This window comes from Ursus arctos, unplaced genomic scaffold (assembly GCF_023065955.2).
Source record: "Ursus arctos isolate Adak ecotype North America unplaced genomic scaffold, UrsArc2.0 scaffold_3, whole genome shotgun sequence".
NCBI lineage: Eukaryota > Metazoa > Chordata > Mammalia > Carnivora > Ursidae > Ursus > Ursus arctos.
In genome coordinates this window covers 18,339,841-18,354,180 of record NW_026622985.1, presented here as the reverse complement: position 1 = coordinate 18,354,180, position 14,340 = coordinate 18,339,841, and the positions used below count along the sequence as shown (strand labels likewise).

At 40.9% G+C, this 14,340-nt stretch overlaps 1 pseudogene; it reads left to right on the top strand.

Annotated features, from left to right (window-relative positions):
• Positions 1-1,643: 1,643 nt before the first annotated feature.
• Positions 1,644-4,023, top strand: LOC123001766 (mitochondrial import inner membrane translocase subunit TIM14-like; annotated as a pseudogene).
• The last annotated feature ends 10,317 nt before the right edge of the window (positions 4,024-14,340 follow it).

Here is a 14,340-nt window from a genome sequence, read left to right as displayed (position 1 = left end):
GATTCTATAATATTCACCAACAGCAGACATTTGTTAGGTAGGCAGGACCCTCACTTAGAAGCGCGATTAACATTTCCAAACCTCTTCTAGCCAGTACAGACATACCTCAAGCTGAACCTTCATATACTCAGTAGAATGAAATCAAGAAGTAAAGAGCCAAACTGTTCAAGTAAAACTTGACCTGAAATACCCAATTAATTGTTCAGTCGCCACTTGGCTAATTGGAAATAGCCACCTGCTCCTCAGACATGAGCAAGCTTTTTGCAACGGTTCATAGTGAGTGTGTGCTGTCTAGGTGGGTTCCAGTGCCCCCTCTGTCACTTACTACGGGATTCTAAACACCTCTCAGCCTCAGTGTCCTTATCTATAAAATGGACACAATAATACCTGGCCCCATAGTGTTGTGAGGACATACATTAAATGAGAGTGTTGTTATACCTGACAGGTAAGAGATAGTCAATGAATGTTAATTCTTTACCCTCCTACTATGTGCAAGACATAGAAGGAATAAAAGAAACATAAAATACACCTTCTGCTTTCAAAATACTGAGGATAATTAGAGCAACATTTGTAAGCAGGGTTGGAAAATTCAGATCAGATGCCTGGAGCAGCCAGGTAAATAAGTAAATGAACAAAGCAAAACAAGCTGGGTTTGGGAAATCATAGGAAGTAATGGGCGCTGTGGAGCACTAGAAAGCCCAGGTCCCATCCAAAGAGAATAGCTGATACTCAGTTCCAGTCATTCAACAAACATGTACTGAGTACCTACTGTGTGCCAGGAACTGTTCTAAATCCTGAGAAGACAGTGGTAAACCAGACGATCAAGGTCCCCGCTCTTAGAGGTCTTAGGTTCTAGTAGGAGAAGAGACCATAAGCAGGGAAATGTCAGCTAAGAATAGGTGCCCTCGAGAGAAGGAAAACATGATGTGAGGGAGACATGGAGAGGCTGATCGAGGAAGACAGCTCTGAAAAGATGGCATTTTTTAAAGTGAGATCTGGGGGCGCCTGGCTGGCACAGTCAGTTGAGTGGCCAACTCTTGATTTTGGCTCAGGTCATGATCTCAGGGTCATGGGATCGAGCTCCAGGTCAGGCTCTGCCCTGGGTGTGGAGTCTGCTTGGGATTCTCTCCCTCTTCCTCTGCCCCTCCCCCAGCTCTCTAAATAAATAAATACATACAATCTTCAAAATAAATAAAAACAAAGTGAGATAGGAGTAAGAATGAGCCAGCCATGGGAAAAAGGGGGGAAGGTCACATGCCACACAGGGGAGGCCACAAGTGTAGAGGCTCTGAGGCAGGACTAAGGTCACTTCGCTTGAGCAATCAGGCAGCAGAGGCCGGTGACCTGAGCTGAGCCAGGAATGAGGTAGGCCAGGATGGTTGGTACTGTTTTTAAGTGTGAGGCAAAGCCATTTGAGGGTCTCAAGGGGAGAGCAATGCTAGCTACCATATAATTTTAAAGTTTACTCTTGGCTTCTGGGTCTAGCAGTATAAACCAGATACTCTAAAAAAGCCTTCCTTACGCAATACTCCCAAGTCCTGGATAACTTACAATGAGCTTATTTTTAATACACAGCTTAGCTTGCAAGGAAGTAAGAGAAATCCCAAAGGTATTAAAAAAGAAGAGGAAACTGAAAACTGAGCATGGAGTGTAAACACATGCAGAAACTGGGATTGCCCGAAGGCAAATGCGGCCATCAGGGCAGGGAGGGGGAGGCTGAGCCTCTGCCGCTGGAAGTGGAGGAGCTGAAGTTGAGAGTCCCAAGGCCGCACCCTTCGGACAAGTGCAGCACAGGAAAGATGTTCATTCACGCTAGCAAACAAAAGAAGCCTTGTGAAGAATGCCATCTCCACATTAGCTCTAGATGGAGTTGGTGGGGCAAGAGGGGGAGAAAGAAAAAGAAGTAATTACCCTCTGAAATGTTTAACCCATGGATATGTGCCCCCGCCCAAGTCTGGAATTCAATCTTACACTCTCCATATACTCAAAGAAACTTTGAATTGAGAAATTAAAAGAATTTGCCAGAACCCTGATAGCTGGCAAATTCAAATGTATATCTTTTTGGAAGGAAAGCATCTTTATAACATAGATCTCACCAATTCAGCTCAACAAAGTATGTGTTCACAATTTTTAAATTACTAAACATACAAAAAGCCACGAGAGAGAATCAGCAGAAATCATGACGACAGACTCATTGCCCATTAGATTTTAGACATTGCGATTACCAGCCATGGAATATAAAATAATTATGTTTTATATGTAAAAGAAATAAAGATGGTATCTAAAACATGAACAATATAAAGAAACCAGTAGATATAATCAGTTAGACTTGAAGAAAAACAAAAAAAAATTTTTCTTAGAATTGAAAAATATAATCATTGAAATTTAAAATATGGGGGCGCCTGGGTGGCACAGCGGTTAAGCGTCTGCCTTCGGCTCAGGGCGTGATCCCGGCGTTATGGGATCGAGCCCCACATCAGGCTCTTCCGCTATGAGCCTGCTTCTTCCTCTCCCACTCCCCCTGCTTGTGTTCCCTCTCTCGCTGGCTGTCTCTATCTCTGTCAAATAAATAAATAAAATCTTAAAAAAAAATAAAATAAAATAAAATAAAATATGATGTAGCAATTAAATATAAATTAGGTTTAACTAAAGAGAGAACTTGTCAACTAGAAGACAGATCTAAAGAAATTACCCAGAATGAAATATAGAAAGCCAAGAGATTGAATATGAAAAGCAGTTCAGCAACAGAGAAGATATATGTGTCTAATCAGAGTTCCAGCAGGAAAAATAGAATAAAGGAAAGACAATATTTGAATAGAACTTGGCTGAAATGTTTCCATAACTGATGAAAGGTATGAATCCACACATATAGGAAGCACAACAGTAATCAAGCAAAATAAATAAAAAGCAAATTCAAGCATGACAATAAAGTGTAGACCAAAGAAAGAGGAAGCCTCATGAAGGTAATCTACAAAGGAATCATCTCTAACCTGATCATGAATACCAGAGACATTAGCATATATATCCAAGGTGCCAAAGTGAAATAACTCTCAGTCTAAAATTGTGTTTCAGCAAAACTTTTCTAAGACCAAAAGTGAAACACAGTCATCTTGAGATGAACAAAGCTAAGGGGATTGCCAGCAATAAAGCTACACAGAAGGAATTTCTGAAAATGAACCAAGAAGTAAGGTTCAAGATGCAAAAAAGAACAGAGAGCAAAGAATTTGGTACCTACGTGGGTTTATCTAAACAAGCATTGCACAAAATAATAATAAAACATCTAATTTACGGAATTAAAAAAATAGAGACAACTAAAATACCAGATGACAATACCATGTCAACTGAGATGAGATGACCAGAGTTTAAGGAATTCATGTTAATTGGAAAGAGAGTTACAATATAAATTAATAATAGTAATAACTAGCAATTGATTATTTATAATGTGCCAGGCATATGTAACAATTCATTTAACCCTCATAACAACCTTGTAAGTTAGATACTGTTGTTATCCTCAGCTCACAGATGAAGAGCCTGTGGCACAGTGGGTTTGAATAATTTACCCAAGGTCACACAGCTGGTGAGCAGGGGCATGGAATCGGTGGCAGCAACTCATCCATCCATCCCTTGGAGCAGACGAGGCGCACTTTCAGCAGAGGCTGGGGAGCCGAGCCGGAGCCCTGGCCAGTACGGTGGTAGCAGTTGGCCTGACCGCTGCTGCGGCAGGATTTGCAGGCCATGATGTTTTGCCAGCCACGAACCTTATGGAGCCTCAAGTAAAACAAGTTTTTCAAAGTCACCAAAACTGCCTTCTGCGGGGGCTGTTGTATAGGTGGGTTTGAACCCCAAAGGACAAAACGAGAAGCAGCGTTATTACTAAGCGTAAGCCCTCCTGCCAATAAAGGAAAAATAAGAGATGCTCATAGATGAATTATGCTTTTAAATCACCCAGACAAGGGAGGATCTCCTCATATAGCAGCCAAAATCCATAAAGCTGAAGATTTACTAGAAGTTCAAGCTAAATAATGAAGTGTATCGTGTGATGAATTTTAAGTTCTTGTTAGTTGATGTTTATGAGTGCCAGCTTTTTGTAATAAAATGCCTCAAAGCTACAAAAAGAAAAGTGTAGGAAAAGGAGAACAAATAAAAAGGACAATGTAAGGGGCACCTGGGTGGCTCAGTCGGTTAAGGTCTTCCCTTGGCTCAGGTCATGATCTCAGGGTCCTGGGATCAAGTCCTTCATCCGGCTCCCTGCTCAGCAGGGAGTCTGCTTCTCCCTCTCCCTCTCATGCTCTCCCGCTTGCTCTCTTGCTCTTTCTCTCAAATAAATAAAAAATAAAATCTTCCCAAAAAGCACAATGTAAGATAGAAGAAATAAAACCAAATCAGACAACAAAATAAATAAAAGTAGATTAAGTTTGCTAATTGAAAGAGATTGTGACACTGGAGTTTTAAAAACCCATCAGTATGCTGCTTATACATATAGGGCACCTGGGTGGCTCAGTTGGTTAAGCATCTGACTCTTGATTTCGGCTCAGGTCAGGATCCCAGGGTCCTGGGGATCAAGCTCCGAGTCAGGCTCTGCACTCAGCAGGGGTCTGCTGGGGGAGTCTCTCTCTCTGTCCCTCTGCCCCCCTCCCACCATGTGTTCACACTCTCTGTCTCTCAAATGAATAATTTTTTTTAAAAAAATGAGATAATAAAACATGAGGACACAGAAAAAATTAAAATGATAGAGGGGCAAATGGGTGGTGCAGTCGTTAAGCATCTGCCTTCGGCTCAGGGCGTGATCCCAGTGTTCTGGGATCGAGCCCCACATCGGGCTCCTCTGCTGGGAGCCTGCCTCTTCCTCTCCCACTCCCCCTGCTTGTGTTCCCTCTCTCGCTGGCTGTCTCTCTCTCTCTGTCAAATAAATAAATAAAATCTTTAAAAAGAAAAGAAAAGAAAAGAAAATGATAGAAAAATATATACTAGGCAAATACTAACCAAAAGAAAGCTATATTAACAGCAGATCAAAAAATAAAGAATGGAAAATATTTTCAGCAATCAAAACAATCCCTACACAATAATGAGAGTTTCAACTCAACCACAAAATATTAAAATTCTAAACTTACCTGCATTTAATAAGATAGCTTCAAAATACACATAGCAAAAATGAAAGAATTACAAGGAGAAATAGATAAATCCACTATCATAATGGGAGATTTTAACAAATTTTTTTGCAAATTATCAATAGATCAAAAATATTTAGTAAACATAGAGAAGATTTGTGTTTTGTTTTGTTTTAAAGATTTTATTTATTTGTCAGAGAGAAAGAGAGCGCACAAGCAGGGGAAGTGCAGGCCGAGGGAGAAGCAGACTCCCCATTGAGCAAGGAGCCCGACATGGGGCTGGATCCCAGGACCCTGGGATCATGACCTGAGCTAAGGGCAGATGCTCAACTAACTGAGCCACCCAGGTGTCCCATCACAGAGAAGATTTGAAAAGTTCCATTATAAGCATGATTTAATGGCATGTAAAAATGCCACACTGGTACCCGAAAAAGAATAAAACTGCTACATATCAAATATTGTTTTAATACCACTTCTACTAAAGTCTGTGTACCTTATGTGTTATACCTCAATTTCTTAAAATGTTAGTCACCCACAAAGAAAACAACTATCAAATTTTCAAAGAACTGATTATTTAAATCTAGTACATAATTACCCAGAAAGCAAAAAGAAACAATGCTCCCACAACTCATTTTGAGGGCAGTTTGAAAAAGGAAAACTCCAGGCCAGCCTGTATCCTAATACATCATAATGAAGTATTTTTAGGCAAGTCACCACATGAAGAGGCTAAAAGATAAACACCATAAGATTGCCTGATAAATGCAAAAAAAATCATTTGATAAAACTTAAAATCATCTATAATAGCAAGAATTTTTACAAAACTAGGAATAAAGACAATTTTCCTAAGAAGCCTTTCTACCAAACCATTTACTTTTACCTGTAATTGTGACATGTTAAAAGTAGTCCCTTTAAAATAAAGTATAAGACAAATAAGCTCACCACCAGTACGTCTGTCAGCATTACATTAACAAAGCCAACACAGTAAAACAAGAAAAAGGAATAAAAGGTATAAGAATTTGAAGAGAAAAAACAAAATGTCACCATTTTATGATTGTAATTGCTCTCCTATTAAACCGATAACAGATACTATGCTCGATCTTAGCCAAAGGCCAAAAAGCAATATAGAACTGCCCTCAAAAAACAAGCAAACCAAAACTACAGGTGAAGATTATTAGAATCTGTAAGAAATTAACAAGGTGGTTAGGTTTCAGATCAATGTATTAAAGTTGTATTTCTCTAGCACAGCAGCAAGCAATTAAAAAGCTATTTCTTTTTTTTTAAACATAATTTCAAAAAAAAATCTTTAATGATAACAATAAAAAATCATGATACCTAAGAATACATATAGCAAAATAAGTATGGAAACTTTACGGAGAAAATTAGAAAACTTCATTGAAATACTTGAAAGATCTTTAAAAATGTAGAAATATTCTATATTCACTGATAGGAGAATTCAATATGATTAAGATCAGATTCTCCTCAAACTGTACAATCAATGAAATGCCCACCAAAATTTCATCAGAGCATTCTGAGGATCTTGACTAGCTGATTCTAAATATTTGTGGAGACACAGGGCGCCTGGCTGGCTCAGTCAGTAGAGCGTGAGACTCTTGACCTCAGGCTAGTGAGTTCAAGCCCCACACTGGGCATGCAGCCTACTTAAAAAAGAAAATATATATATAATGTCAAGAATAGCCGTGATGCTCCTGAAAAAGAAGGTGGAAAGAGTTGCTCAATCAGATAGTGACTTATTATAAAACCATAGTAATTGAGGGGCACCTGGGTGGCTCAGTCAGTTAAGTGTCTGCCTTCAGCTCAGGTCACAATCCTGGGGTCCTGGGATCAAGCCCTGAGTCGGGCTCCCTGTTCAGTGGGGAGTCTGCTTCTCCCTCTTCCTCTGCTCCTCCCCCCTGCTTGTGCTCTCTCTCTTCTCTCTTTCAAATAAATAAATAAATAATTTTTGTAAAAAACCTGTAATAATTGAGATAGACCAACCGATGAAGCAAAAGAGAAAGCCTAGAAGTATATAAATGCATTGTTTTGAAAATTGAAATAAGAAGAAATGGCATGATAGATCAGTTGGAAAAGTATGTGCTAGTCAGTGAATGGTTCTGAAACATTTGGTTGTTGGGAGATAACTCTACATGAGAGCGGTGTTTCTGCACATCTTGTGAACAGAGACACTAACTGCCTTCATTCCAGGTTGTCCTTTCAAGACTCTGTACAGCAAACAGCCTGGGAAGATAGAGAAAGGGCCTCCCTCTAGAGCAAAGAGTAGGTTTGCTTATTGTTCCGTAATAAAGGAAACATCTCCCTTTAAGACAAAGTTAGGCTGGCTCATTGCCCATTATAAAATATTCGGGTTTCCTAGGGCTCAGGGTTCCTCTTCTGTAATACAGCCCATTACAAGTATCACCCGGCCTTCTTCTCATGGCCCTCTGGGAATGTGCCGAAGAGAACCAATGCCAGCAAGCGGCTTGCCTAGCCATGGATGATGAAGTCCTTTGTCTCTGACCAGGAGTCTCATGTGTTCTGCGGCACCCAGAGATTGTGGCAGGCCAGCTTCTTAGTCTGCCAATAGGATTAAGATCACAGTGCTTCAGTTACCCACTTGAAAAAAAAGAAATGAGACAAAACATCTGACTCAGATTGTACACAAAAATCTACTCCAGATGAATTACGGACTTAACTGTGAAAGGCAAAAATTTAACTTTCAGAAGAAAATACGGATAATCTCAGAAAGGGGAAGCGTTTGTTGAATAAAACACAAAAATCATAAAGGAAATCACTGATAAATTAAGTAGACTGAAATAAAAGACTTCTCTTCAACAAAATATTCCATAAAGAAAACAAAGAGCCACAAATTAGGAGAAGATGTTTATTAAATATATTACTGATAAAGGTTAACAGTACAGAATATATAGAGAACTCTTAAAAATCAATTTCCTGGGGCGCCTGGATGGCTCTGTTGGTTAAGCGGCTGACTCTTGATTTTGGCTCAGGTCATGATCTTGGGTCCTGGGATCAGCCTCCACATTGGGCTCTGCACTCAGCAGCGAGTCTGTTTCAGGATTCTCTCTCTCCCTCTGCCTCTCCCCCCACTAGCTCTCTCTGTCTCCAAAATAAATTAATTTTTTTAAAAAAATCAGTTTCCTAAAAGTCATTAAAAAAAAGGAAAAATGACCAAAAAATATGTACAGGAATTTAACAAAAGAAAACATGGGGGCGCCTGGGTGGCACAGCGGTTGGGCGTCTGCCTTCGGCTCAGGGCGTGATCCCAGCATTACGGGATCGAGCCCCACATCAGGCTCCTCCGCTATGAGCCTGCTTCTTCCTCTCCCACTCCCCCTGCTTGTGTTCCCTCTCTCACTGGCTGTCTCTCTCTCTGTCAAATAAATAAATAAAATCTTTAAAAAAAAAAAGAAAACATGGGGGCGCCTGGCGCTTAATCGGAAAAGTGGGCAAATCTCGATCCTGGTTTGTGAGTTCGAGCTCCACACTGGGTGTAGAGATTACTTAAAAATAAAATCTTTAAAAACACTCACACACAAATGACAAACAAACAACAAGATATTCAACTAGTAATCAAAAAATGGCAATTAATTGCAAGTGATAATATTCATTTTATTGGCATAAGTTACAAGTCTGACAGTACTAAGCATTAGCATGGCTGTGCAAAGTGGGGTTTCTTACACTATTGGTGAGAGTAAAATTTGGTATAATCAGTTTGAAAAGCAACTTGGCATTATCTTGCAAAACTGAACATTTGTTTTTGGTTTGGTTTTTTTTTTAATCATTTTCTTCTTTTGTGTTTTGAACAGGTAATACCTTTCTTTCTTCTTTTTCTTCCTTCCTTCCTTCCTTCCTTCCTTCCTTCCTTCCTGTAAATCTCTAAGCCCAACGTGGGGCTTGAACTCACAACCCAAAGATCAACAGTTGTGTGCTCTACCAACTGAGCCATCCAGGTGTCCCAAAATTGAACATTTGTATACACTAAATTCATCAGTTCTATTCCTAGATATATATGCTGGAGCAATTATTACACAGAAACACTGAAAAAAAATTCATCAATGGAGAATAAATTGTGGACTGTTCAAGTTTTATGTTTCAGTTCATTAATATTACTATAAGCATGGAAATGAATAAACCGAACTCATAAACCTCTACATAAATGATTAGATTGGATTAGATATATAATGCTGAGTGGGGGAAGAAAATAAGTTTCAGCAGATACACTATAACTCCATTTTTATAAATCACAAAAACGAGCAAAACTAAACCCCATATTGTTTAGAGAAAAATGCCTATGGGATAAAACTATAAAGATATAAGCACAAGAATGATAAAAAACAAATCTCAAAATTGTGGTTACTGGGGCGCCTGGCTGGTTCTATTGGTATTTTGATAATGGCTTTCAGATACACTTTGGCTCTTACTGGTCTGAAGGTGGGAGTTAGCCTAAGTTTGCCTTTCAAAAGTCATGTCCTGAAACTTCAGTTTCATGGAGGGATTAGCTGGATTTCATTTCTTCTATGCTGGTTCCCTGTGATCCTTCTAGAAGAGACTAATAATTTGCATATGATAGCCACAAAGAAAAAAAGAATGCATTTCTATGTCAGGTTTTCATTTTGAGAACATTTAGCATCTAGGCACGAATGTACTGCCTTCTCTGAAATAAAACATTAATTTCTCTCCAAGATAGGTTACCAGTTAGATCATTAAAATCCACCCATGAGAGGTGCCTGGGTGGTTCACTCTGTTAAGCGTTGACTCTTGGTTTTAGCTCAGGTCATGATCTCAAGGTCCTGAGATTGAGCCCCAAATCGGGCTCTGTGCTCAGCAGTGAGTCTGCTGGAGATTATCTCCCTCTCCCTCTGCCCCTCCCCTGCTTGCTCTCTCTCTCTCTCTCAGATAAATAAATAAAATATTTAAAAATCAAATCCAATCCTTGAAATCCATCCAATGAGAGCCAAACCTTGGTGAACTGGGATGAGGAAATGCATTTACCTTACTTCCTGCCACTCACTCTCTTAAATAAAAAGCTGCGAATTCCCTTCTAACGGGTGAGATCTATTTCGTGATCTCAACCACGAGTCAAGAGGCCCCGGGGCTCAGACAGCAGAACCAACCTGTGGCTCAATCTTAGTTTCCAGAATTACTTAAATATTGGCCTTTCCTCTAGCATTAACTGAGAAGAACTTTCCCTCAGGACCAAATTGGCAACGCTGCTTGCAATTATGGACAAAAGGCTGTTTCTTGGCCAAGCCAAGATGGTGAATTGAAAGGATCCTGGAAGTATGTGGATGTGATGTTATCTTGCTGACAGTTTGCCAAGTCAAAACATGCACTTGAAAGTTTAGCTTCCTCCAGAGCAGGAATTCTGAAATTTTAGAGGCAGCTTCCCTATCAAAGTTTTTACACTTTTCAGGTCTTTTGATTTTAAAAAGCTTGTGATCCTTTGCTAGGTGATTAAAACCCATTTGGAATTAAATACAGTTGCCCTGATCGTGTCAAAAATGATGAAGTTGCCTTCCCAGAGCTTGGTTTACTGGTCAGATTTAGAAAGCTGGATTTTTAAAATTGATTTGTACTGCCATCTAGTGGTATATTTCATTGCAAATTTCAACACCCTATAGTGCATTTCTGTCGGTCCAGTGGGTTACCCTTAAAAACATCGTAGAATCAAGGGCTATGCTTGCAAATATAGAGAGAACGAGCTCCTCTGTGTAGCATACAAGTCCTATCATATGCCTTATAGGCTATGGAAAAATTTTTAACATAAATATGGGAGGGAGCTCCCAACAGAGATCCTCTTAAACCGCAGAGGCTCCTAATGTTAACTGTTTTTTTACTTTTTTTTTTTTTTTTTTTTTTTTTAAAGATTTTATTTATTTATTTGACAGAGAGAGACAGCCAGCGAGAGAGGGAACACAAGCAGGGGGAGTGGGAGAGGAAGAAGCAGGCTCATAGCGGAGGAGCCTGATGTGGGGCTCGATCCCGGAACGCCGGGATCACGCCCTGAGCCGAAAGCAGACGCTTAACCGCTGTGCCACCCAGGCGCCCCTGTTTTTTTACTTTTATCTTTAATTTTTACCATAATTATCCCACATAAGCTATTTCTTTCTCCTAGATAAGTAAATACAATCCTGGTTGATTAATTTAATGGTCCCTCCATTTGGAAAGGCAGAATTGTGTAAAGATGAAACACACGAGAACTAACATGATGCTGTCTGGGTTCAAATCCTAGCTCAGAACTTGCAATCTATGTGCCCTTGGACTAGTTATAAGACACCTCCATGCCTCAGTTTCATAATCTGTAAAACAGAGATGATAATCAAATCTACCTCATAGAGTTGTGTAAGAGACACTACACTCAGCCCAGACACTCGCACAAAGTAAGTGCTCAGTGGAAACACAAGGTACCATCACATCCATAGATCACTGGGAGCCTAATTTGCATAGACCCTCAGGATGCTGGGATAGCAAAGGAGCCCCTGTTGTAGTCCACTCCCAAATAGATCTTTAGACACAACAGGACCCATGGTCAGGTCTCTGGATACTAGAATTACCATATGATCCAGCAATTCTAGATAAATACCTGAAAGAATGAAAAACAGAGACTCAAACAGGTATTTGTACTCCAAAACTCACCACAGTATTATTCACAACAGCTAAAAGGTGAGACCATCCCAGATGTCCCTCAGCAGATGACTGGATAAATAAAGTGAGAGCTATACATACAATGGACTATTATTCAGCCTTAAAAAGGAATGAAATTCTGATATGTGCTATCACATACACGGAGGAACCTTGGAAACATTATGCTAAGTGAAATAAGTCAGACACAAAAGAATAAATGTCTGATTCCACAATATATGAGGTACCTAGAATATTCAAATTCACGGAGACAAGAAGTAGAATAGTGGTCACCAAGGGCTGGAGGATTGAGGAATAGGGAGTTATTGTTTAATGAATTGAGTTTCAATTTGGAATGATGAAAAAGGTCTGGATCAGAAATAGTGGTGACGGTTGCCCAATGATGGGCTTGTGTTTAATGCCACTGAAACTGTATACTTAACAATGGCGAAAATGGTAACTTTTATGTTATATGTATTTTACCACAATGAAACAAAATAGGCAGGGCTAGAGAGCTTGTCCCCAGTCTTTACCCTCATTACATACAAGCACTGGCCGAGGGTCTCTGGGGCACCACCATGGGACAGCGGTCCTAGGCACCCAGCTCCAGCGCCTCAAAGGAGGCCCCACAGCCTTCTGACGCCTCCCCTCCATACACGCCACACACACACACACATACACACACACACACACAGGCACACAGGAATCTCTGTGTTACCTTCAGACTCTTGGAAGGAGGACAAAGAGGCAGCACTCTGGAATCCTGGAAAGCTACCAGGGCTTGTGTGACAGACTCTTGAACCCAGGCCCTTCTTTTCCCCTGAGGCTATCTCGGCCTAAGGAACTGGAGTTATGCTTTTTTTTTTTTTTAAGATTTATTTATTTATTTGAGAGAAAGAGAGAGAGAGAGAGACTGCAAGCAGGGGGTGGGGCAGAGGGAGAGAATCTCAAGAAGACTCCCTGACAAGTGTGGAGCCTGAAGCGAGGTTTGACCTCATGACCCATGAGATCGTGACCTGAGCCATGAACCAAGAGCCTGGCTCTCAACCAACTGAGCCACCCAGGTGCCCCAGGGTTGTGCTTTTAAAAATACAAAAATAGGGGCTCCTGGATCTGGCACCCCTCTCCCCACTTGTGCTCACTTGTGCGCACTCTCTCTCTCTCTCAAGTAAATTAATAAAATCTTTTTTTAAAAAAATACAAAAATAGGGGCACCAGGTTAGCTTAGTCAGTTAAGCAACTGACACTTGATCTCAGCTCAGGTCTTGATCGCAGGGTCGTTGGGCTCAATGCTGGGTATACAGGCTACTTAAATAAATAAAAAATAAAATAGAAGTATGAAAACATCCTCCAAAAAAGTGCACATGATTCTAATTTTCATTTGTAGGCAGAGCGAAGAGTAATGTGGACAATCTCGATGCCTATTGGTTAATGCTGAGAAACAGCTTAAATGAGCCTGTGAACCCAAAGATAAGTCAGATCCAGAAAGAGCTGTGGCTCTACCCGCCAGCAAGCGACCGGAGGTGCACGAGCCGGCGCAGCAGATGGACAGCTGAAAACCTGCTCTTCTAGGCTTCAGACTCAGAGTAAGTCATTGCGAGTATGAAAGGAGCCAGGGACAAACAAAACCAGAAAGGCCCTTGCCCCAAACCCTACCAAGACATCATCTGCTTGGGAAAACAGCTTTGGCCCAGCATTCTGAAAATATCTTATGATGAGGCACACATTTTTTTAAGTGTGTAACCCAGAATGTATGGGTCATCTATTCTCAGTGTATTGGGAGGATTCTATGTCTACTCTCTATTGCCACATACCAAATTACCCCAAAAAGATTTGTGGCTTCAAGCAACAATCATTATATGTCACCTGTCACATCTCTGTGGGCCAGGAATTCAAACAGGGCACCCCAGGGATGGCTTATCAGCAGAGACCTCAGCTGGAAGCTTGCAGGCTGGAGGCTGAAATCGGGCTCAAGCCTTGTTCGTTCACATGTCTGCTGGTGGATGCTGACTGCTGACGCAGAGCCAGCTGGAACACCCACGTGTGGCTCCTTGTGTGACCTGGGCCCCCTCCCAACATGGCAGCTAGGATCAAAGGGCAAGCATCCCAAGAGAGAGACCCCGTGAAAACCTCATGCCTTCTATGAACTAGCCCCGGAAATCACACAGCATCACTTTGGCCACATTCCATTGGTTGGTGAAGTTTATGAAGATCTGCCAAAATTCCTCCCAAGAGGAGGGAACTAGACGCCCCGCCCCCTGGCCCAGTGAAGAAGAGTACTGTGGGTATTCTATGTAGTCTCACATATTGGTGTCACCATCTTTAGAAAATGCAGCTTGCCACATCGTGCTTTATCTCTGTTAATCCTCACCACCCCTCCCACACACACATTAAAAAAAAAATTATGAGGTCAATACTATTAGCCCCATTTTACAGGACAAGAAAGTAAGGCTCAGAGAAGAAACTTTCTAATGTCAGATACCTGGTAAGGGGCAGTGTAGGGACCCAGTGTCCAAGCCCTTAACCCCTAAACTGCCCTTCCTGCTAGAGGTTATATTGTCTTATTTGCAAGTATATGCTAGAAGTTCAAGTTTCA